At 32.5% G+C, this 25675-nt stretch overlaps 1 protein-coding gene and 1 long non-coding RNA gene across 2 annotated transcripts in view; one reads left to right on the forward strand and one right to left on the reverse strand.

Moving 5' to 3' along the window:
* The window catches only part of LOC145317348 (uncharacterized), a 75698-nt gene that overhangs the window by 26808 nt on the left and 23215 nt on the right, over nt 1–25675 (reverse strand). The gene's annotated exons all lie outside the window — the stretch shown is intronic.
* Nucleotides 10129–17033, forward strand: LOC145317316 (uncharacterized). Its single transcript, XR_013878966.1, has 4 exons — nt 10129–10270; nt 15045–15192; nt 16149–16223; nt 16877–17033. It is a non-coding gene; the product is annotated as an uncharacterized LOC145317316 (long non-coding RNA).

Here is a 25675-nt window from a genome sequence, read left to right on the forward strand (position 1 = left end):
TCGGCTGCAGATTTCTCTGTGTTTGTTGTTTCTGTTCATTGTTTTCAACGTTATCATTGGTTGGAGTGTCGACAGTAGCATCATTGTTATAACGAAAATCATTGGCAGTTTCTGTATTTTGAATGACATGTCGATTTTTGGATTCTAACAGAGATGTTAATAGCAGTTATTGTGGTTGTCATTATTAGGCTTAAGTCATGCCTGACTATGCAATAGATATAATCTCCTGGATGATAAATGTGAACAGCAGTTCTGATTTTTGACCTGAGACCTCAAACATTTGGCAGGTTTGGCTACTAGAATGGTTGAGTTAGATGCTTGGTTGGCTAACCTGCAGGATCAGCAACGTATTTTGAATCAGGAAAGGGTGAATTTTGGGAAGTAGCTAGAGTCGATGCTAGAAAGGATTCGATCCCAATTTTTTTGAAGAGATTGGAGGCTTCTTGTGGTGGAGGTGAATGGCTGTTGTGTTGTTTGAGAAAATCACAGTTGCTAAGTGGAAACCAGTTTATAACTAAGCTAAGGTCAACTGGTATGGTTATATCGTTTGTGGTGTTGTAGCATTGGTATGGTTATGTCATTTGTGAGATGATTGATGGATTGATGGATATGAATGATACTACTATTATCAAGAAAAATTTGGCAAAAGAAAATGAATATTATGATCAATGATTATGAATAATTATAGTTTTATGTGTGTTAATTCATAGTTTTATTTTATGTGTTAATGTTTAAGTATTTGTTGAGGCAGTAGTAGTCTCGAAAAGGTTCAAAATTAATGTTTTATATTAATGCTCTATAATGCCATGTTTTAAATCTGATGGTTATATGTTAATCACTGTTTTGTATGTTAATCAATGCATTATATGTTAATCAATGCATTTTCAATGATTATATGTTAATCAATGTTTTTTTTAAAAAAAATATTAAAAAAGAAAAAAAAAAAAACACATAAAGAAAAAAGGAATATATATAAAAAAAAAGAACACAAAAGAGTTCTAAGGAACCAAAATAATAAAAAAATGTATATGAAGTGTTTAAAGATCTGGAAATAAAATAAAAAAAAAAAATAAAATAAAAAATATGGCAGGTGTCATACCAGATCAATTATTATCTATTTAATAAGCATTCAATGCTACTTATAATATATATATGATAATTAACATGTAATAAACATATTGTTATATTCAATCTGAAATATTACAGTTTTGAAATCCATGTTCATGTTAAAGCCAGGGAGAAATGTGATGTATAGTCCCTTTCTTCCTGACTTGAGAGCAATGTATGTATTTTGTATTTTAGTGGAGGCTGGCACATGATACACTTTGCTCTGACCGATTATATGTTGAATTGTTGGTGGAGAGAGAGTGGAGGCTGGTACATGATACACTATGGTATATGACCGATTATATGTTGAATTTTATTAAAGGAGCGTTATTTATCATTGTTTAGTGATTGGGTCAGTAATATTGTGAAACATGCTGTGAAACCAACTGATGATATGTTTATGGATTTCTATTCTCAAGTGTGTAATGTGGTCTTATCTCCACTTTTGGCTAATCAGATGCGTCAATTTGCGTTGGATTTGGAGCGTGACGGACAAGTGCGAATGATAACGAAGTTTCGGACAGAGTTAATAGTTAAAGCACAATTGATTGTTAAAGGGTTACAATTTAACCAAATTTCAGGGTCAATGGCTAGAGGATGTACAACAAACCAGATGGCTTTGGCTAAAACGATGGTTGGTGGCGTTGGTTCCAAGTCAAATCCTGTAACTATTGATCAGGTTAGTGATGAAGATAATTTGTCATATGAAATAAATCAATGTGAAATTGATTTAGCTGATGAATTTGGTGGACCAGCTGAACTTATTCCTTTAATTGGCGCAATTCAAGGTGGTTTTATTTGTTATTATTGCAACAGAAAAGGTCACATGATGAGGGATTGTTTTGATATTAGAGATAAAAAGTTGCCTAATCCTAAAGGAAAATACTTTTTGCGGTGGGGAAACAAGCCTTTTGTTCCTTATAAGACGGGGCAAAAGAGTTTTAAAAAGAATGAAAATAGTATTGATAAAAAGAAATTGGTTGGTGAAATTGAAGGAGAGGTGAAAGAAGGGGAGGATACGAAGGAAGTGGCGCATGTCGATGGTTTAGGGGCAAGTGATTATGAAGACGATCTTGTAGCGGAAGTCGAGGCATGGAATAATGCTATTATAGATGACATTTTATGGTATTAATGTTTTGTATGTATTATAATCATAAAACCTTATTCCATTTTCTACTTGTTACGCGGCATTGTTTTGATTTATGCGCATTGTAAATAAACAACAACAAAACAAAATTAATGGTAAAGAGTGAACGAAGCAACTCTAATTTTGTGATAATTTATTTTGATGGTTTATTTTGAATTATGAAAGATAACATATTGTTTATAAGCGTATATGAAATTATGAGATTATGTTATAATGGAAATCAAAATAATTAATTTAATTTTTGATTATGTTTTGTTGAAATTAGGAAAATTCATTTTTGTTTCAGACTGTTGTGGAGTCTAACAGAGATAAGAATAATAAAAAGTGAAAATGAAAAACGAATTAGGAATACAATTTTGTAAAATTGCTATTGAAAAATATTAAATTGAATTTTAAATTGATTTAAATTTGATAAAAATGTGAAATTAGATATTTGAAAAGTATTAAATTTTGATGAAATGTGGAAAATTGTTTTAAAAGTTGAGTCAGTTATTGTGATTTAAAGTATTCGATTTTAAAACAATTATATTGCGATTTAGTAATGTTGATTCAGCAAAATTTTTTATGAAGTTTAGAATTTCATGAAGCAAAATTGTTATAATGCATTAGATATAATCGTGGAGTAGTCTCTCTCTATGAAGGAAGGGAGGGGTTGTCTCTCGGAGCTGGAATGCACAAATATGGTGGAGCTGTCTCTTTTGTTGGAGGAGAAAGGGGGAGTGAACATATTTGCAAAGAAGATTGCACTACCTCTCAGAGTTGGTATGCGCAGATATGGGGGAGCTGTCTCTTTTGTTTGAGAAAAAGGGGGAGTGAACATATTTGCAAAGAAATTTGCACTATCTCTCAGAGCTGGTATGCGCAAAATGGGGTGGTGTAGAGAGGTAGCTGCAATGATTATCAGGCGAGGAGCGCGCCATGCGCAGAAAGTTGAGCTGCGCAGAGAAGCAGAGCTGCGCAAGAAGGTGCTCTCAGGTATTGAGATATATAGTTAGTTGAATTTCGACTTTTAAACCTTTTATACATCTCAGTTTTAATCTGACAATAATAGTTTTGTTAGGTAATATTTTATTGAATTACAAAAGAATTGAACTTATGGTATTTGGAAAGATTAATTTGTTTGGTGATTGATAATATTTGATCATGTCATATTTCTTAATACAACTTCTTTTATTGTGTTGCAAGTTTATTTGTTCAGTGAAAACATTTATTTATGGCATCTAAAATAATTGTATTTTATTTTAGATTGGCTGAGAAGAGTATTTGTGGTGATTGAGAGATACTGTCATCATTATTTATTTGATGGTGAGTTGTTAAGATTTTGTTTCATGTTGTTAATATTTGATTACCATTATATATATATTGCTGTTCGAAAAATAGTCTTGTAAAAATTTGTTATATATATATATATTAATATCGATATTAATTCTTATGTACAGTGATTTATCCATCAATTGGCATCTAAAAGTTTGTAATATTTTAGATTGGCCGGAGAGAAGATTTACTGATTGTGGATTAAGAGATATTTTGGGATGTTTCTGTTGGCCGGAAAGAAGTTTTGTTGATTGTGGATTAAGAGATATTTTGGACGTTTCTGTTGGTGGATGAAATATTGTCGGTGAGTGATTTGTTTTATTCCGTTATTTTGTTATTTGTTGTAGACAGATAGATAGTTATTTGATAGACAATTGGATAGTTACAACCTCATAACTGCTGGTGTTGGTTAGATAGCTGTTTATAAGTTTCATGAAGATTCTGAGATGGCGGCTGGAGCGGCTGAAGTCTACGTTCCAACGAAGATTGGTGGCATGGAAATCCTGACCTTAATTGATAGCGGCAATGCAAGAGGCTGCCTGATATCTCAAGTGTTGGCTAGAAAACTTGATTGTATGATTGAAGAAACGGATTCGAAAGCAACAGGCGTGCAGGGTTCCAGCATCAAGATTGATGGTGTTGTTCGGAATGTTGAATTTCAGATTGGAGGTCACAGTTTTCAAGAAGATTGCTTTGTTATTTCTGGCATGAATGTACCTATGAATCTAGGCAGTCATTGGCTGAACAAAAATAACGTGAAGACGATATTTGCCAAAGACGGCAACAGGATTGAGATGCATGGAATCAGTGTGAATTTAGTAGCTAAACGAAAAATTGTAGTGAAGAATTTGGTTCATACGGTTTTGGAGAAAATGGAGAAAGCAAGAACTAAGAAACCTGAGATTAATGTAGCTGAGTTACAAGACCAAAAATGGATTTGTTCATTGAAAAATCGAATAGAAATTCCTGCATTAAGTACAGTGGTGGTAGAAGTTTCAACTAAGGGAAATATGCCTGAAGGACAGTTGTGTTATATAGCTCCTAGACAAGGTTACTGTAGCCGAAACAACTTGTTGATAAATGAAGGAATTACTGAGGTGGGGAAGAACGGTAAAATTATGACTAAAATCACGAATTTTGAAACTGTTAAGAAATCTGTTCCTGCTGGTACTTTGGTTGGAAATTTGTTTTTGGCGGAGAAGATAGCGATGTTGCAAGAGAACAGAGTTAAAGAAGATGTGTCAACAACATTAAAGAAGATTCGTTTTATTAAAGATAAATTGAAGTTGGATAAAGTTCCGTTTTTAAAAGATAATGTTTCTTTGAAAGGAAGAATAGTTGGTTTGTTTTTAAAGAATTTCAAGGCGTTATCGATTGACCCTACGGATATTGGATCTTGTACTTTGGAGGAGTATGATATTCAGTTGGTTCCTGGAGCTCAACCTTTCAAAAATAGGATGATTAGACTCAATCCTCATCATGCAGAGAAACTAAAAGAACAGATTGATTTATGGTTGGAAACAGATGTGATAGAAGAATGTAATTCACCGTTTAATTCTGGAATTTTTGCTGTTAAGAAGAAGGTTGGAAATACTAACGAGGTGAAAGTCAGGTTTGTCCTGGACTACCGCTCGTTAAATGAGATAACTGAGAAGATCTGTTACCCTTTGCCTAATATTGGTGAGCTATTTGACAAACTTGGAGGAAAGAAGATTTTTACGTCTATTGACCTTACTTCAGCGTATAATTCAATGCACTTGAAGGAATCTGTCAGGAAATATACAGCATTTTGTTCTAATGGACGGCAATATTGCTTCAAGAGGCTTCCGTTCGGATTGACCAATGCTCCAAGTGCATTTGTAAAGTTGATGGATAGAGTAATGGATTTGAGTCCTGAATTAAGGGCATTTTGCCTAGTTTATTTGGACGATGTTCTTGTATATAGTATGAATGTGGAGGAACATCTGGAGCATTTGAATACTCTGCTACGAACATTCTGTGAAGCAGGCCTCAAGATTAATCTTGGAAAATGTACATTGTTTGCAGAGGAAGTGAAATTTCTGGGCCATATTATAAATGCAGAAGGCATATTTATGGACCAAGCATATATTGAAAAGATTAAGAATTGGCCAGTACCTGAAACAGGTAAAGATATTCAAAGATTTACTGGTTTCATAAATTATTATGGTTCATATTTCAAGAATTTTTCTGATATTACGGCACCATTGAACAAATTCAGAAACAGTAGTAAAATAGAATGGGATGAAAAAAGTATGGAAGCCTTTACAAAGACTAGAGAATTGTTCTGTGAAGAAATAAGTAAATCGTTCCCGGATTGGAGGATGGAGGCTGAACCATTTGTGTTGGATACAGATTGGTCATCTACAGCTATGTCTGCGGTGTTAAGTCAAAAACAAAATGGGCAAGAGAAGATGATATCGTGTTGGTCACGTGTTTGTTCAACTCATGAAGCCAATTATGCAGCGCATAAAGGAGAATTATGTGCATTAGTAAATGCTGTTGAAAGATTTGAATGTTATTTGAGACACAAGAAGTTTATCGTGAGAACTGATTCAGCTGCACTGAAACATCTATCTACTTGGAGGCAGAATGGATATTTTGTTGGTCTCACCATAAGGTGGATAAACTTTTTATCCACCTTCAGTTATGAGGTTGTACATAGGCAGGGCAAGATGCATACTAATGTTGATATATTGTCACGTACTGCATTAAAGGATAGTAAAGATAGGATATCTAAATTATCGACAGACGAACAAGGAGAGTTAATATTGGATACTGTATATCAATTGGAAGATCCTAAATTATGTCTTATTGCAGGAATTGGAGCAGAGACGGCCAGTCAAATAGCATCCAGATTGAAGGCGAGAGAATTTAGTCGTAGCCTGGAGAAGGATCCTGTTTTAGTTGAGGTGAGGAAATTTATTGTAAATAATGTCAAACCTACGTCCAGAGAATTGTCTCAAATGCCTTATCGTGGTAAACAAATATTAAGATTTTTTGAACATTTGAGTTATAAAGATGGTTTAATTATCTTGACTTCACCTATGCGGCTCCAGAAAGAATTTCAATTTATTGAGCGGGTAGTGGTACCTATTGGAATGTACAATAAAGTTTTCTTGTTAGCTCATGCAGATGTTACAGCGGGGCATAGGGGTTATTTGGAAACTTTGAGCAGGATTAATCGTCACTTCATTTTTCCCTATGTGTCTAAATATGTAGCGGCGGCAGTTGCAAATTGTGTCATTTGTTTGAATAGACGTAAAAAACCAAAACATAATCATAATATAGAATTTTCTCCTTTGGCTGGGGAAGCTATGGCAGAGTTGGCCGTAGATGCTTTAGGTCCTTTGAATGAGTGTGAATATAATGGAGTCATTTGTAAGCATATTTTAATAGTAGTTGACAGTTGTACTAGATATGTGTGGTTGTTTGCTATTGAGGATGTTAAAGCTGAAACAATTATTGAATGTTTGAAGTTTAATTTATTTTCTGTTTGGGGATTATGCGAGAGAATCAGGACTGACAATGCACAAAGTTTCAAATCAAAAGTTTTTAGGGAAGTTTGTTTAAGGTTGGGAATTGAACAAATTTTTATCCCTCCAAGATCAGCAAATTCAAATTACAGTGAAAGATACAACCAATCGGTGTATTCGTTTCTTAAGACTGATTTACGTTTTCAAGATGGAGATTGGGCTCATAAACTTAAAGCTACACAATTTTGTATGAACACTTCTTTCAATCGGAGGTTAGGATGTTCCCCGTATTTCAAGATGTTTCTACGAAACCCTAAGCTTCCGCTTGACTCATTTGATCCTTTAACCCGCTCGAAAATTAAACATATGAATTTTTCAGAGTTATTGGAGTGCCTTGACAAAAATTGGAGAACTGGACAAGAGAGAACTGAGAAGTATTTACAGGTAGAAAATACAGAAAGGATAGGTCGGCCGATAGCTATAAATTCTTATTGTTATATTTATTATGACGTCACAACGATTGGTGTAGCTCGTAAACTCTGCTCGCTATGGGTGGGTCCGTGTCTAGTAACTAAAGTAATTTCTGATAGTTTGTTCGAGGTTCAACCCCTAGAAAAGTGTAGATTGAAAGACAAAGGGGTAAGAATTGTACCAAGGGATAAAATATATGTTATTGAGAGTACTTTAGACTTGACTCCAGATGAAAAGATTGACTTAGTGATTACAGATGAGTTTTTCTCTGTGGATAATACCTTGAAAGTAAACTATGACTTTCCCAATACTTTAAGAAATTTAACTTGTTCAGGCGTTTCTGAAGAGGAGAATAGTTGTGGCGCTAGTCCAGAGGTGGTTGGAAGGCGGAAGGATGGACAGGTAACACCAGATTTTTTGGAGAAATCTTTTTTGGGTGTTGGGTTGTCACAGCAAAGGTCAAATGTATCTCAGGATAATGAAAATTTAGATGATTTAGTTGAGGATCTTAGTGATACTTTGGAAAGTACTCATATTTCTGACAGTGTAGATACGAATGATACGACTGACAAAACTAAGTTAGACTCTACATATTCTACTATTAGTAAGGATAGTGTTTTTCATGGAGATTATGCCTCTGATAATAGTTTAGTAGACAACAGTTTGGGTGTAGAGGATGTTAACATGGAATCTGCTAGAGAGTTAGAGTCTCGGATGAGTATTTTAGAGGACACTTTTCCAAAACTGCAAAGTAAAATTGTAAACTTGGAACAACGAAGGGGAAGTGTTAAACGAGGTAGGGATGTTGAGGAGGATGAATTAGATAGATCGTTAGATAATGCAAAACTGCAAAAAATGTCTGAGACTATTCCTGTTAAAGGTCGTCCTAAAGGTTCTACAAATGAAGTACAATTACAAAAATTGGAAGAGGATAGACAAAACAGAGAAAAAGACAGATTAGAACGTTATTCAGTAGCAGATGTAGTAACTAGGAACCTCGCAAAATTGATTAAAAAATAATATTTGAAATAATTTGTATAATATTTGCAGGAGAAGAGATTACCACGAAAACCGTCGGGAGCGTGATGACAAGAGAGGAAGCGGCGGTGGTGATAGACATGACCGGAATAGACGAGATGGAGATCGTGGTATGCGAAAGAGGTCGCCTGACGCTTGTAGTTCAAAGAGTGGACGTGCTGGACCAGTACCTGTGAAGAAATCCAAGGATGATAGAGGAGTCAGGTACTTGGATATTTTGTTATTTGTTGTTGTGATGCAGACTTATTGTTTGCTTATTGTTGGTGGTATGTATACGTCACAGGATCCACGGTTAGCAGCTTATGATTGTTCTCAAATAAGTAATGTTGAACTTAGATCAGCTGCCTGTTTGCATGATAGGATGGAACCGGTCAGATCTGTGGAATTATTGGGGTTAGCAGAAACCGATTTTATACTGTCGGAAGCCATTAGTTGTGAGGTTAGACTAAAATTGGAGCGCTGGTTTTGTGGCACCGCGAGTCATGTGCACGTACTAGACGTGCCACATGAAAAACAGGTAGAGTTGAGTATGGACGAATGTAGAAGGATTTTTCATTCTGGCAAGTATCAGCATGATGGTATTAGTTTTAAAGTAAACATAGACTTGCCAACTGTTCACAGTTTCACGGTTAATGGAACATTGTCACCTTTCTGGGATGTTGGTGGTGAAAATATTCAATGCAAGACACTGGGAATATACGCGCACAATATGTGGTTCAATTTAGGTTTTGCTATTGGGACTTTGCATATTTTAGTAAAAAATACACCCGTTTTGATCAAGGGAAATGTTGTTATGGATTATGATAAAAAGACGATTGTGGCGAATTTTGAAGAAAATCATTTGTGGGCAACATCAGCTTCTCCATATTTTCCGTATGTAGTACGAAAACCGGCCAGTAATTTTAAGGTAGTTTTTCAAGATACATTTAATTTAAAGTGATCACGAAGCTGGAAAATAGTTGATATATGTTACAGATTAATGTTTTTTAAGAGTATTTTTAAAAGAATTAAGTCTTATATACTTCACATTTAAAAAATTATCAAAATTTTAAAAAATTAATTTTCACACATTAAAACATTGATTTTTTTTGTGTGTTTTATTATACATATCTTAAAACCTATCTAATTGGCAAATAACACTTATTTTTCTTGAAGTTTACTCGTGGATACATAGTAAAATATGTAAGGTTTTGTTACATACATATTAAACTAACCAAAATAGGTTGTATATAGCTTTCTAGGGGTGATTAAAAATTTTCCCAATGATCGCAAAAATATATCCATATATGGAAAAAAATGCCAAAAAATATTTCTGCTTATGGACCCTGGATTTTCAATTTTTCATTTATTTTTAAATTTTTAAAAATATCTACATATCCATAGATATATGATGTTAAAAATCATTTGAAGTCAGTTATTTGCTTTGTATATATATGATTAAATAATATAACCACTAACAAATTAAATAAATGCAATTAGTTAATATTTTGATAGAATACATAAAATTGAGAATCTCGGCACCATTGAGAAAGGGAGAAGGAAAGCATATTTGTGTGTGTGTAACAAAACAAAACAAAACAAACGCACAGCTGTAGCCAGCCCAGTCTGTTTGTCGAGTGTAGATTGAAATAATTATGCCTTTAAACATAGATTAAAATGCAAATATGTCAAACAAAGAATAGTAAAATCTTGTTTAAAGGTAATTTTATTATAATATACATAATTTCAAGGGATGCATTTGTTCATTGCTTTTATCTTTTATCAACTTATAAAGATTTATTAAATTAAAAGTATGGAAAATGATCTAATGTGCATCTCAATTACATGGAAAAGTTTGGACACTGCATATTTTTACCAGCCAATAAAGATAATCTTTAAGTACCAAAATTTTTCTTGCATCTGCGAATGGGAGCAGTGGCCTTATGGTCGGCGGCTGTCATGAGCGGGGGGGGGGATGGATTTTCTAATAAAATAGAATTAACTTATGTATTTCTTATCAATTCCCAGATAAATATAAATAAGTACTATTTATTTTCAGAGAAATTTAATGAAATTCTAACTTTAAAATGACAGAAACGGAAAACAGCGGAGGTTCAGCCCGATCGATGGTAGTTACAGAAGAAGTCGGAGTTATTGAAGAATTAGATGCTGAAGACGTACAGAGGTATTTATACTTAGATTTATAGATTAAAACTAAACTAAAACGGGTATAACCACGTCAAGGACTGCGTACCCGTAATAGTTTATAAATATGTAAACCTAACTACTTAACATTTTAAAGTTCTCTCTAGAACAATAAATTGTTTCAAGTAACAGGTGACACATATTTAATTTTATGTAAACCCTTTTACTTAACAATAAATTTAATCTTTTGTTTCAAGTAAAGGGGCAACACATATTAAATTCTATGTAAACCTTACTACTTAACAGTAAGTTAAATAACTTATCTGTTTCAAGTATTGGGTGACACATATTTTGTTTATGTAAACCGAATTACTTAACAGAACAACTTTAAAATTATCTGTTTCAAGTATTTGGTGACACATATTTTGTTTATGTAAACCTAACTACTTAACAGGAAGTTCAATAACTTATCTGTTTCAAGTATTTGGTGACACATATTTTGTTTATGTAAACCTAACTACTTAACAGTAAGTTCAATAACTTATCTGTTTCAAGTATTTGGTGACACATATTTTGTTAATGTAAACCTTACTACTTAACAGTAAGTTTAATAACTTATCTGTTTCAAGTATTGGGCGACACGTAGTTTTGTTTATGTAAACCTTAGTACTTAACAGTAAGTTTTTCCAATAACTTTTCTGTTTCAAGTAACGGGTGACACATAGTTTTTCTTTATGCAAACCTAACTACTTAGCAATAAGTTTCAATAACTTAATTGTTTCAAGTATTGGGTGACACATATTTATTCATGTAAACCTTAATACTTAACAGTAAGTTCAATACTTATCTGTTCTGTTTTAAGTACTTGGTGACACATAATTTTATGTAAACCTTACTACTTAACAGAAAACTTCAATAACTTATCTGTTTTCAAGTAACGGGTGACACACATCTAGTTTATGTACACCTGCTGCTTAACAGTAACTTTCAAAACACACAATATCTTGTGTATTAAGCTTCTTGTTTACATTATCTAATAGTTTACATTATCTAATACTCAAACAAGAATTAATATCAATCTTTCTTTTCAGTTATGACGACATCTGGAGAGCTAAAGATAAGGATTATGCAAGATTTCTTTCACCTTTTACAGACAACCCTGAAAAGTGGTTTTTTTGCCTAAAATACAGCGCAAACGGTCAATTTAAAGCACAGCTATTTAGTGATACACCTATAGTTGTTAAAATAGTCTTTCAAGACAACAAACCAGTTTCTACCTGGTTTACATTTGCTCAACTATTGGACAGACAAACAGCAGTCCTGTACGACGAAAATGGACCCGTTGAATACACAAACTCCTACAGAGATATCTTTCTAGAAGAAATTAATAGTATTGCCCTCCGTTTTGAGCTAACTGTTTTACCTCCAAAGATGCATTCTTTCAGTGTTTCTTTGCGCGCAGTTAATAAAACTTTGGCATCCATGACAAAATACCAAGGAAAAATTGACCTGGCAACCATGAAAGTAGCTACATTTGGGTTGACATCAATACATCCAACAAACATCCGTCGCGCGGACAATACAAAATTCCACATTTATCCAACTGTTTTCACCTCATCACCTATTGATATGAAACAATACACTGAATTAGTAGAAACTATGTCTACTACATTCACAGATCTCATTATTTATCATCACAATCATACATACGAATCATGGCTAGATGCTATAAATACAAAGGAGTCCGGAAATAAGTTTATTCTGCGACCTTCAGTCAAACCTAGAAAGAATCCACAAAGAATGCAAGTTCCTGACCCATCAGGAATTTATAGAATATCAAAATTTGGTGCAAATTTTAATATATCACGCTATATTTTAACTATTCCCCCACAAATACGTGACGTCATATCATATTCTCTCGCAACCTCTTCGTGGTCCAGTTATCAAACAGGCTGGAAAACATATCTAGACTTTTTAATGCGCAGCGGAAATAAACTTTTGTTCCCAATTCCAGTTGACAACCTTCTGGGTTTCATTTGTTATTGTTTTAGAGTGAAATCTTTAGCTGCAAATACAGTTGAAAATTATTTATCAAGCCTAAAATATTGGCAAAAACTTTTCAACATACCTACATCAAACTTTGATGAACCATTGTTATCTATAGTTAAAAAAGGTTTTACTAACCTAAAACTAACAAACCTGGAACCGCCTATGCATAGAAGTGTTATCACTTGGCCTATACTTCAAATACTGGGAAAAGAAATCGAAAAATTGCAATACTCTAAACTAGACAAACAAGTTATATGGACAGTAGCGTTAGTGGCGTTTTGGGGATCTATGAGGATGGGTGAATTATTACAAGGTCAATTTGGTTTTGATAAAATAAGAGCCCTAACTTGGTTGAGAATACAAGAAATAGATTCTGAACATTGTGTTGTATTTTTAGCTTTACCTAAAACCGCTACTAGAAATAATGGTCAAATTGTAGACATTTTTCGTTACCCAGATCCAGCATTATGCCCAATAACTAATTTACTTAAACTTGCGGAAATGAATGCTGAAAGAAAAAGATATGATTCTTCTAATCCTGTCTTTGTGTTATCCTCTGGCAAACTTTTGACTATGAAACAAATGAATCATGTTCTCAAGAATACATTAGATGCATGTTTCCCAAATATTGGACATTTTACATGTCACAGTTTTAGGTAGGGATAGGGTAATGTAAGATTTAATTCCGTTTTTCTTTGTAATATCAATCTAAAGTTTAGTGTACTTTGTCAATGCAATGTATCCCATAAGATTTATAAATACCGGTCATTTCTTTCCTTCATGTATCATGTTATTTATTACATTCTTTAACCTATTTCTCTTTTACAGTTTTTCAAATATATATATAACTGTTTTTTTTAAATACCTATCCCTATAATAGAGCCGGTTTGCCAAGTATAATGGGAGCTTTTCCTCAATATTTCACAGAAAAAATGATAAAAGATCAAGGTCGTTGGTTATCAGACTCTGTGAAAGCATATAAGAAACTTAATTCAATTGGTTTTAAAGCAGTGCATAAGAAAATTGTCTCTCTTCTGCTCGAAAACAGGTTTAAATTTTATGCTTCTTAATTTAAAACAATACCTATTTTATACTAGTAGATACCTACGGTCTGTCTGTCTGTCTGTCTGTCTGTCCGTCTGTTCGTCTGTCTGTCTGTCCGTCCCTTAAGATCTCGGTAACTACTGAACTGATCGGATTCTACTCTTCAGGGAATATATTAGTCTATTTTTATTCATAAGTTCTGTTAAATATAATGTAATCATCTTAACACATCTATGACAGATGTCTTGTTTTTATATGTCGTTTTAACCACTAATTGTAATCTAAAGAAGAGATAAGGGGGGGGGGGGGGTTTAATGCAACCATCTCGTAATCAATGATTAAATGGCACTTAGAATTCGAAATTCAATCTGAAATTTTTCATGAGTAATCCTTGGTATGTCTATTTTCCCTAAATTGAACAAAAAGTTGGAAAAGTAACAGCTGGCGACTCAGCCGTTTAGCCGTTTTTTTGCCTATTTTCAGGGCAAATTCATCATTAATTACATAGGAATCAACTTTTTAAAACATATTTTCGGTTTAATTCATGTTAAATGATAGCAATAACCATTTTTTAAATTTCTAGTACCAACAGCTACCGGCTAGAAACGTTTGATAAGGTTTTTGAGAGACAAAATATATGATGTGAAGATAGGTTTTGTGACTAAGATGCTCTTAAGATTGGTAAAAATTGGCTAACTGGCTGAGCCGCCAGCCGTTAGCCGTTACTTTTTCAACTTTTTGTTCGATTTAGGGAAAACAGACCTACCAAGGATTATTCATGCAAAATTTCAGATCAAAATTCAAATTCTAAGTGCCATTTAATCACTGATTACGAGATGGTTGCATTTACCCCCCCCCCCCCCCTTTTGTGGATAAGCATTGGAAGGTACATCAATTGATCGGTCATTGCCTTAACCTGTATTCTAGAGGATTTGTACATAAAAATACCAATAGTAGTAATTATTTTTCTCGTATTCATTCGAATCCGGTGGATAGGAACCGGTTCTCATCCATACGAAAAAACTATGTCTAGCATCGTATTATACCTATCCAGTTTTCTACGAATATAGAAATGTACAATCATAAGATTTAAACTAGCTTTTTTAGCCGGTGCCTTCGGCACCACGGGGCTAAAAAAACTAGTTTTAATCTTATAATTGTACATTCTATATCCGCGGAAAGCCGTTTATAATACGATGCGAGAAATAACTATTCTTAAATTAAGGATTGTTAAGATGAATACTATTTTTTTATAGGGGACTGATAATACCTAACCCAACTGGTCAATGGGGCCAGACTGTCCAGCTACAGAGGCATACCATTCAGCTCACTCAACATAAAAAACAGAAGCTGCTAAACATGAACCCGCAAGACAGAAGTCTGTTTATTAAAAAACTGTTAAAGGTTGGTATTAATAAAATTTCTGAATTCAAAATGCTGTTATATATCTGTCAACTTTAACTCTATCGGTTCAGTAGTAAGCAAGATCTTGACAAGATTTTTTTTCATGAGGGTCATTTTTTCCTTTTACTCAAACCTTCAAAATGGTTAAAACCTTCCTATGACCTTTGCCAAGCTTTACTATAAAGGAGAACTATAATAGGTTTAGCAGTATACAAGATTGTTTGATACAAACACACACAAAGACCAGTGGCTGTGCCCCTAGCCTCTAGGGGCTTTACATTTGAAGGAGTAGGGAAGGGCAGAAAAAAAACCTAAAACCATCCCAAGGACTATGTGAAGCCTCCCTGAAAGTATTTATTGACATCTTAAGTTACAGACATAACAAGGATGACAACATCCTTAAAAGCGAAGCACTGAAATGGTAGGACAAACGGACATTAACATTTGTATCAGATCTAAATAATCAGAATATAAATGTACAAGAGTCGAACCAAAATTGTAATTAAATTTGTTGAAAAACTACTGGATACAGGATGTTTATGGACATACTTACATTTTTAGGACTTGATTATAGAGTTGTTTCGCTTATAACATTATACTTTGTTGTCCCCGGAATTCAGAAAAATCAGATCAATCGGATGATTAGATCACATCAAAATTTGTTGTTAAAAAGTAAAAAAACGACATGTTTAAAATGGATGTACGGGCATTGTGGTAATGATTATTGAGTTGCTACGCTTTCTAAAGCGTACCTAATTACTAAAGGAATCACCATGCAAAGTTTGAAATCGATAGGACAATTCTAACATGCCTAAATTAACGAAAAAAGCTATCCATTACGGACGGACGGACGTACGTACGTACGTACGGACGGACCGACCCTAATTATAGAAAAGCTTTGCTTTTAAAAACTCTTAATACTTTATATAAAAGGATAAATCATTTTAATTTCTTAGGAGCCAGAGGTACAGTTAAGGAAATAAATGCAGATTCAACAACAAAGTATGATGGCTCAGCAACAACAACTACAGGTAAGTTATTAACCAAACCCAATCAAGTACAAGAACTTCTCCCCCCTCCCCCTCTTAAAAGCAAAGCTTTTCTATAATCAGGGCCCCGTCCGTAACAGATAGCTCTTTTCGTTAATTTAGGCATGTTATTTAGGCTATTATATCACATAATTTTTATGATCCTTAAACATTATCCTGTATTTAAGCAGTATTTTTAAAAATTTTGTTTCAACTTTTATACATTTATATTCTGATTATTCAGTTCTTACACTCTACAAGTGTAAATGTTTGTTTGTCCTACAGTTTCAGATAATGATTTTTAACTTTAAAAACATGAAATATCCTTCATAACATAAAAGTATATTAAATTTTGTGAATGTTAAGCAAAGGTTAGATTAGCCCCGCTAGATTAGTTAGGAAGAAATTTACCTAGGAGTAATTAAAGAATCTCCATACTCATATTTTTAGTATGGATGAGAGCCGGTTCTTTTCCACAGGATATTAATCGGTTTCTATTAAATATGAGTATATAATTTCCAGTAATTCTAGGCAGTTATTGAATATAACCTTCCCTGGACTTTTTATAAGCTTCGATTTAAAAAGAATCCTTTATCGGTTAGCGAGATCTTTTCAAACAGACATGTATAAAAATCTTCATTATTAATTTTTTTCAGATGTTGAGAAGTTAACAACCCTTGATGAGAACAAGAAAAAGAAATAAAAAAATTAATAATATTTATTGTATTTTTGAAAATTTCGAAAAATAAGAGTTTAAATGTCTTTACTAGGTATTGTTCTAGTTGAAATTAAAATATAAATACTTTTAACAGATTGACTTTTTTTATGATATTTACTTTTTATGATGTATAATTTTTAAGTAGTAAAGTTACTCTATAATAAGAAATGTCCATTTTTGTTTAAGGGATTAGTTAACAGTCTTAACAGTTTTACCTCTTGTAAGTACAAGTTCAATGATTTAAAAAAATAAATTTCGTGGAACTATCCCTTTTTTTTTGATTATTAAATATTTCCTTATGCTGTTTGCTTATTATTATTAGATTTTAGAAGTAGCAAAGCTAATTTATAATTTGTCTGTCCATTACTTCATTGTGGAAATGTGATTTTCTCGCCTGCCATTGAAGTTTCATCAAAAATTTGCAGTGAAGATTCCTATGACATGTGGAGATAGTTTACACTGTTTTAAAAAGAAACAAAGCGAAGCTTTTCTATATTTAGAGTCACTCCATCTATTTGTCTGTAATGGTTAGCTCTTTTAATAAATTTAGATATGTCATAACTGTCCTGTTGATTTAAAACTTTGCATGCTGACTCCTATATCAGTTAGGTACGTTTTAGGAAGCATAAAAACTCTCTAATTGTTACCAGAAAGTCCTTACATGCTGATATAAAACTTTTTTGTCAACAACTTTTTTGTGATATAATTACCTATTCTATTTATAAAATTTTTTGAATTAAGATTCTTAAGACAGGACATAAGCAAGGAATCTGTAATCAAATCCTTAAAATCAAAGTTTGTCCTATCATTTTACCTTGTACTAGCAGCTATGCCTAGAGGCCTCTAGGGGCCCTTGTGGAGAGTTAGGATTAGTCTACCCCCTCCACTAATTTTCATGAAAATTAAAAAAAAATATTTGGTTGGTTGTCATTTTTTCTAGGAGCGATTTATCTTTGGTGGGTGGTAGTACACTCCTCCAAAAAAATTATAAGCCATCCCAGGACCTACGAGAAGCTAAATTGTAAAGGAGAACCAAATCTGTTCAGCGGTTAGTGAGATCCCTTGCAATAGACAACAAAACCTGACTACTATAGGGTCAAGCGGGGCATTAACCGGTAAGGGGCATTACCGGTAATTTTTTACCCACCTTCAGAAAATGACATTTTTCTCCATGTTCTAGTCGACTGACAGAAAAAAACATAAAAGCAAATTTGTTCCTAATTAAATTGCCTACAAAAAAGTATGAAATGAAATTTTTGTGAGATGAATTTTAAGGGTACTTTTTGGGTCTCAAAGTCGGACGAAAAATTTTTTTCTTCAAAATTTTTTTCACCTAGGTGTATAAAGATCGACCTACACAAAAATTGGTAAGACCTAGAACTGATCCGTAAAAACCTTTTGAACTAAGAATTGCCCGCTCTTTCCAAATCCGTTGAGAGCTTAAATGTAGAGTTAATATTTTTTTCAAAAATGACCAAAGTTCGCGCGGGGTATTTTTCGGTAACGTCGAAAAAAAAATTCAAATTCGATTTTTAAGATCAATTTTCAGGTTTTCTTTTGTAAAATCTAAAATTCAATATGGGCTTTTTAAGAATTAGGCCAAAAAGTGAATAGAACAGGTTTTTTTATATAAAAAAATTTAAATTTTATTTTTTAAGAAAATTTTTGTGAGAAAAAAATCGAAATTTCTCGTCTTTTAAAAAAAATGATTTTTGACATAGAAGGAATAGTCCGATCTTTATGAAATTTTTTGTGGATAATCCCTATAACCTATACTAATTATGATTATTCATGTTTGACTGGCCGTTTGGCCGTTTTTCATCGATTTTTTTTAGGTTGAAAAGACGTTACCCACAATGCCCCACCGTGGGGCATTTATCGGTAATTTCTTTGAGTCCAATTATGACAAACTTCTAAAAGTCCTAGGATAACGTCCTATTAGGACCTGATAGTCCTTTCCGTAAGCTTTCTAATGGTCTTGGTCCCATTTAAAAATATTAATATTTACCCCATTTTTTTTTCAAAAAACCAAAAAAATTACCGGTAATGCCCCGCCTCACCCTATGTAATAGGATTCACGAAATTTTGCTAAAAATTTATGTATTATTTATTTCAGATAGGCGAAGCTTTTCTATAATTAGGGTTTGTCCGCCTGTCCATGACAGTAAGCTCTGTTCTTCGTTTATCTACTCATGTTAGAATTGTCCTATTGATTTCAAAGTTTGCATGACGATTCCTATAACCGTTAGGTACAATCTAAAAAGCGTAGCAACTATATAATCTTTACTAAAAAGTCTTTATTTTTCACTAAATTCCGTAAAGGTGTGTGTTTTAAGACTTTAAAATAGGAGTAGAACTCTAAAATTTGTTATGACAGTTGCTCTAATATGGTACTATATAAAACTGTAAAGAAATGGCGGCAAAACCTTTGCTGGCGGCAAAAAAAAACAGTATGCCCTACAAAATTTTTGTTTCCTTTTTCTTGCTAAATTACCCAAATTTGAATAAGAGAGGGGTAGGTTTCTGGTAGAATCCGTAAAAGTGTGTGTTTTAAGACTTAAAAATAGTAGTAGAACGATAATATTCACAAAGTATGTGTATTTCTTATTGAAGAGAACTATAGACAATATTTTTTTTTAAAGTTAACATACATTTTTATCGTTCTACTACTGTTTTTAACTTATAACACATAACCTTTAAGGATTTTACCAGACACCTACCCCTCTCTTTAAGACAATCTTATTATTTTCTAAAATAGCTGACCTTTTATTTGCTCTGGACACTTGTGATTTCTTTGATTTTAATTTTAGAAACATGTCCCAACTCTATCAAATAAAGTTTGTTACAAATGATTCAAAATTGTCTAATTTGGCGAGAAATGCGGAATTTTTTTTGCAGTTTTCGGCAGGAGTAGTGATTCCACCGCCGTTTTTTTTTTTTAAATCCACTTTAAACCGCATTATAGCAACTACAATGCCAAATTTTAGAGTTCTACTTCTATTTTAATGTTCTAAAACACACACCTTTACGGAATTCCCCCTTTAGGAAATATTTTGTTTAGTCTTAGCAATTGATGTTCTGTTTAGAAAGTTCTTACAGAGTTATTGTTTGTTTTTCCTTCCTTGTGATTTTAAGAGCTTCACTTTTATGGATGTTCATCCGGCCTTGTTTTTCTATGCTGCTTATGGACATTTTCATCCTTATTATTAACGTCTAATAAGATAGAAGTTGGATAGGTTTAATCCAACATATTAAACTTGACGTATAGGATGTATAAATCAAGAAAATCTTTTCCAAATTAAGTATTTTATTGATCAAAACACAAAAACGCAATATATATGTATATAAAAGGAATTCTAATCTTCACTAAAAATACAAACATAATCAATTACAAAAGCTTAGGGTTTACAAACAGACATGTATAAAAATGTTCTATGTTTTTCTATGCTGCTTATGGACATTTTCATCCTTATTATTAACGTCTAATAAGATAGAAGTTGGATAGGTTTAATCCAACATATTAAACTTGACGTATAGGATGTATAAATCAAGAAAATCTTTTCCAAATTAAGTATTTTATTGATCAAAACACAAAAACGCAATATATATGTATATAAAAGGAATTCTAATCTTCACTAAAAATACAAACATAATCAATTACAAAAGCTTAGGGTTTACAAAATTTAAAGGAGTCATTCAATGATATTTTCAGGTGAAATTAAAAGTAAGATCAAATCCATAGAAATTTTGAGAAATTAGCTTTTACTGTAAAGTGTTTTAAAACTTATTTATATATAAATACTGATATTGTTTCTGGAGATAAAAATTAGATTTAAAAAACTACGATAAAAATAGAACAAAAAAATATGATGAAAGCCATTTAACATTGCATTAATGTTTTAAATAGATAGAATGACACGAATTACAACATTAATAAAAAAAAATAGCAAACATGGTCAAAATGAATTATTGAAATACTAGCGGCTACGCCCCTAGAAGCCTCTAGTAGCCCTTTAAATGTTTGTTTTTTTGTTGCGTTCAAGTTTCTACGATATGTAGCGTAAGAGTATCTTTATACGCTACCTCACAATGATACGTAGGAGTCTCTATACAAAATTCGATTATAATAAAAATTTCGATTTATTTCTCTTGGGAGGGTGGTGGTACACTCCCCCAAAATAGTTAAAAACCTTCCCGGGACCTATGAGAAGCTACCCTGTTAAGGAGAACCCGATCAGTTCAGCGGTTAGCGAGATCCTTGAGTACAAACATACAAACACACAGACAAACATTCTGTTACTTTATATAAGGATTTACTAGAAAAAAGGAATCGACTTAACTGAAATACATATGAAAGAAAGATGTAAGAGACAATGTCCGATAAATTGATGAAAATTGCCAATGATGATAAACAAAATTATCCCTTCTGTAGGTTAAAATTAGTGATTAAATCATTTGAACACGCAACTATATGAACCAGTCAATTAAAATTCACTAATGTCCCCAAAGTTGGTAAACTAACAAATAAGAAAACATAATTTAAAAATGACGGGGACTAGTGTAATAATCAGTCAATAGTCTCTTCTCTCTAACTGAGTAATCCTTATTCCAAAGTAACAGGATGTTTGTCTGTTTGTTTTCTGTGTGTCTGTACCAAAAGATCTCGCTAACCGCTGAACCGATCGGGTTCTCCTTAACATGGTAGATTCTCATGGGTTCTGGGAAGGTTTATAACTATTTTGGGAGAGGGTACAACCACCCTCCCAAGAGAAATGACCAAAAAATCGAAAATTAAGAATAAAGAGGTAACATAGAGACTTTAACAAACAAAAACATCTAAAGTGCCACTAGAGGCCTCTAGGGGGCATAGCCGCTAGTTAATAACATATAGGCTTTACAAAGTAAAAAATGATGATATATTTAGTTTTGCTTAGTTCAATATGTATACATAAATCTCTGCAAAATATCAACCAATATAAGTACATAATACATCTATAACAAATAAATCACAAAAGTTAGTATCAAAGAATTAAATCATCTTTAGTGTAAACTTTTTTTAAAATTTTCAATAACGAAGCTTTTTGTAATGGATAGCTCTTAGCATCTTATAGTTCATTTAGGCATGTAATAATTGTCTTATTGATTGAGAATTGCCATGATGATTCCTTTAACTGTAAGGTATGATTCAGATTATCCTTACCAGAAACATAATATGTCCAATAAAAATATGTAATTTTGGGAACATTTTTTTTGGCAACAATATATGTTTGTGGGCCAAAAAATAGTCTAATGCCATAAACCATATCCAGACTTTTTACAATAATAAAATAGCCCAAAACCATCCCGAGCCCTATAAAAAGCTTTATTGTAAAAAGGACCAAGATTATTTGCTACAAACAAAAAAGCTTATTAATTTATATAATTATTTTCTGATTTTTGGATTAACAATTCCCATGACAACAAGGTACAGCGTTTTAAGAGGAGGTTCTTTACAGTCAAGTCATAAAAATGTAAGTATGTCCTATACATACAATTAATAACTTGCTCTTTAAGTACTGAAACTGACATACTAATGTTAACGTTTATTTTTGAGCTTCGCTTTTATATATGTTGTCATCCTTGTTTTGTTAAAGGGGGGGGGGGATGTGGTTACTCATGCCACGACATACCAGTAATTTTATTTTGGGTGTTACTCCCTTAGTTTTAGAGATATTTGCAGGGGCGTCCAAGCTTTTTTATTTTGGGGTGGTAAATATTTTGTAAGGAGGGTAATTTGGTTTGGGGGGGGGGGGGATTAATTGTGCGCGGAGCGTTCCGCAAAATTTATTTACCCCCCCCCCCAAAATTTTTACCACGGTGGTAAAATTTTCTTGGGGAGGGGGGTAATTACCCCCCGCTAAAATCTGATGGCAGGGATAAATATTTTCAACCCCCCCCCCCCCTACAAAAAAAACTTACCCCCGGGTTAAAATTTTTTTTGGGGGGTAATTTAATAATTATATAAAGGTACCTAGCTAATTATGAAATATTTAGTAGGGAAATTGCGCGCGAAGCTCGCCAAATTTTTTTTGTTAGGGATCATTTTTTTGGTATCTTTAAAAAAAAACAGCGACGGTCGTGGTATGAGTCACCACATTCCCCCCCCCCTCTTTTACCTATATTGAAAAGAAACCTAGTATATTTAACTGAAAAAGAAATGTGCTTAAAATTAATTGCTCTCGTTCATAAATGAATTTAATGATTTAATAAAATTCAAAATTTCCCGAAAGCATAGGCATGCAATTGCTACTTGAAACTAAGAAATGTAAGATGTAAAAGTTTGTTTTTCAAAAAGTGACACTTCCAACTTCTCACTGTGTTTTTATTTCTTCTAGATTTTGAATAATAAGCTTCTGTTTGTTTTATGAAATCACAGTCAACGACATCATCTAAACAAAAAAAATAATATTATTTATATTGTTTGAAAACAACATAAATGTCAATTTTGGGCCGATTTTAAATAAAGTTGGATGGATACACTTCCCCTCCTTGACAATGGTCTGAAAATTGAATTTTGGGACCTTCCCTCTAGGGGCTAGTGGGGCAAAAGACTCCCCCAAACACTAAAAATTTAGGTTCTGAGCTTATTTTTAGAGATATTGAGATGAAATCTGTAATGATTACTTAGTTTGGTTATTTTTAAAAAGGTTTCTGAAGAAAAACCATCTCAATATCTCTAAAAATAAGCTCAGAACCTAAATTTTTAGTGTTTGGGGGTATTTGCTCAACTAGCCCCTAGAAGGAAAGTCCCAAAATGAAATTTGTAATGATTACTTAGTACGGTTATGTTGGAAAAGTTTATTTAAAAAACAGGTTGATATATTTAAATATAAGCTCAAAACTCAAAGTTTTAGTGTTTGGGGGTCTTTTGCTCCACTAGCCACTAGAAGGAAAGTCCCAAAATGAAATTTGTAATGATTACTTAGTTTGGTTATGTTAAAAAAGTTTTCTGAAAAAAAATCATCTCAATATCTCTAAAAATAAGCTCAGAACCTAAAAAAAAGCCTGTGCACGCCACTAAATAAGAGGTTTTGTCAATTCATTTTAAACATGTTTGACGTAAATAACCCGCAACCGTGGCTCAACACGTAGCGCAACTGCTCGTCGTTGAGAAGGTAATAGGTTCAAATCTCGATCCGTTACTGCGAAATAACTAAAGACATTAAAAATGGTTCCTACTGCTGCTATGTCAGATGCGCAACGTAAATAGTTAATTAATTTGATATGATTAATCAACAAAAAATGTACCTCAAAAGGGATTCACATTCTTGGCTAAAACGTCGTACATTTTCATTTTGTTTCTAAAATCAAATTGTAGTTTTGTTAAATATTGAATATTTATTTAAAGTTTTATGTGTCATCCCTTTACACGCACTCTCCCCCACATATCTCGTTTTGACGTAATTGGTTTCAGCATTTACTTATAAAAGTGTACTTAGGGTTATAGAATACATTCTCCCGTTATTTATTCAGAGTATCATAAAAAGTTTACTTAGAAGCCGTGGTAAAAGAATACATTGCATACAACCATCATTTTATATTATAACAATCCTACTAATTATAAGAAATAAGTTTTTTTTGTCGAAAGCTTATACATTTTTATTAAACCTATTTTAAGTTCTCCTTTGAAGGGAAGTTTAACACAGGCCCAGGGACAGTTTTAAGCAATTTTATTTTTAAACTTAAGCTAGTAAGCCTTGAAATGTTTTTACATAAATTTTCAACCTATTGCTGACGCGTGTGAAATCAGATTGAACAAATACAAACAATAACAAACGCCCATATGGTTTATAATGTAAATAAAGTCCTTGGGCCCTGGATTTTCATTTTATATCTCAATTTTCTTTTAAAAGTAAAGTTTTGTCAAAAAAAAGTGAAAAACATTTATTAGAATTATAAAGATATAAATTTTAGGTTTTACAAAAATTTAAATTAAAAAATTATATTTTGGATATCTAGGGATTAAATATAGTAAAATTTGTTGGGAAAATTTGGTTTGTTTCCGATGATCGGGAGAACAAAAGAATGCTCATTTTTATGAAAATATTTTATTAAAATGACTGAACTTTTTGCTGTAAATGTATAGCAAATATAATAGATCATTGGTTTTTAAACAATTTAATTCTTAAATGTTATTGATTCTAGAGATTTAAACAATTTTTCTTTTGTCACTATATCTGCATAAACACAGCGGTATTTGGTTAATAATTTTTTTAAATAAACCAAACTTTTTCATTACATTTTAAAGAAAGTTCAAAGACAAATATTAATAAAGATATATTACAAAAATATTTTCTAAGTATCATTTTTTTTGTTTTTATCTGCAAGCGAAGAAATGGTTTATTTTCTCTTAGTTTAATTGATTCTCAAATTTTAACATTATTTTCATGTGAAAATACTCTTGGCATTTTAAACTGATTTTTTTCTAACTTAGTTGAACTTTTAAGGCATTATACTTTGAAAATTACTTTAAAAATACAAAAAGGTAAACGAAAATGAATTTTGAAAAATTAAATTCGCGATCACTTTAACTACGTGGAATGAACAACTTTTTGTTTCTAATTTGGAAAGGAATATTTTAGTTAAAATTATGGGAACAGAGAAACTTACTTTGCAGCATCTGGATTTCAACATTTTTGTAACAGAATTGGAGGGTATCAAGTTTTTAGAGGAACCGAAGGCGGCTGTTAGAAGTTAT

This window comes from Acartia tonsa, chromosome 4, assembly GCF_053477335.1.
Source record: "Acartia tonsa isolate MP-2025a chromosome 4, ASM5347733v1, whole genome shotgun sequence".
Lineage (NCBI taxonomy): Eukaryota > Metazoa > Arthropoda > Copepoda > Calanoida > Acartiidae > Acartia > Acartia tonsa.